General features: G+C 33.9%; 1 protein-coding gene across 1 annotated transcript in view; it reads left to right on the forward strand.

Moving 5' to 3' along the window:
- The window catches only part of LOC119587172 (MTRF1L release factor glutamine methyltransferase-like), an 8,584-nt gene that overhangs the window by 1,949 nt on the left and 5,546 nt on the right, over positions 1 to 1,089 (forward strand). The gene's annotated exons all lie outside the window — the stretch shown is intronic.

Below are 1,089 nucleotides of genomic sequence, written 5' to 3' on the forward strand. Positions count from 1 at the left end.
CTGATAACATGGGCCATGAGATCAATGGATAATTCAGATAATTCAGATGTAGTTTCCCTGGATAGTGTGCCACTAGAACAAACTCCTTAATAATGAGTTGTCCTGGGTCTTCCTTTAGGCTCTCAGTCATTGGTCAAATAAGCCGCTGTAATTATAAATATGTATTTGGGAAAATTTTGGCTGGAATACTCAGTATGATACACACCAAAATTGTTGATTGATATCAGGTATTTTTACCAGTATTTTGCTCTAGATTTTCTATCACATATCTGCTGTTTCTGTTTGTAGATTTGTCATTATTTCAGCTCACATTTCTCTTGCTAATCCCTATATTTTTATTAACTGTCAATGGGATAAGGAAAATGGTAGTGTATTATATTTCTATTGTTTCTTTCAACTTTTAGCTGTAGATGAAAGAAAATTATTTTCATATCATGCTTCTTTAATTTCACATAAACTCTCAGTGGAAGACAGGCACTGGATCTACTCAAAGAAACTGAAGCAGAACAGAAGCACTTGGAAGCATGTTATATTTACTATATCCTTTAAGCTTTTGTCAGTACCAGTACAAGTCACTTTTTATGAGTATCTTCCAGTGAACATGGATGTTATCGTCTTGTAAAAGGTCCTGGATGGATGTATTACAACAGAGGGAAGAGAATGCAGGTAGTCCCAAGAAACACTAAAAATTGCCATGGCAACTATGTTTATGTTGTGTTCCAAAGGGGGTTCTACCTGATTTGCAGTGATAAGTTGATTAATTTTATTAATGGATGATAATAAAAGAAAATATCTAAATTTAATAAAGTCCTGCCCTGTGATGCCAAGAATTAATGTTTGAAAAAGTAGCACAGAAACAAGAGTATGTCAGGAAAAGGATAGTACGTTGATATATCTGCTGATGTCATTGAGAGAATGCATACTTGACTGTAATGCCATTATTTTGGTTTCAGACAATATAGTACAAGTTAAAAAGTAGATGGAATAAAGATGGATGGAATCCAAGATATTTTCTTTGTGTTGCAGACTGAAAATGGTTATTTGATCATCACCCTGATCATGATTTCAACTGTTAGAGGTTTTGCTTAT

This window comes from Penaeus monodon, chromosome 22 (genome assembly GCF_015228065.2).
Source record: "Penaeus monodon isolate SGIC_2016 chromosome 22, NSTDA_Pmon_1, whole genome shotgun sequence".
NCBI classification, from domain to species: Eukaryota; Metazoa; Arthropoda; class Malacostraca; order Decapoda; family Penaeidae; genus Penaeus; species Penaeus monodon.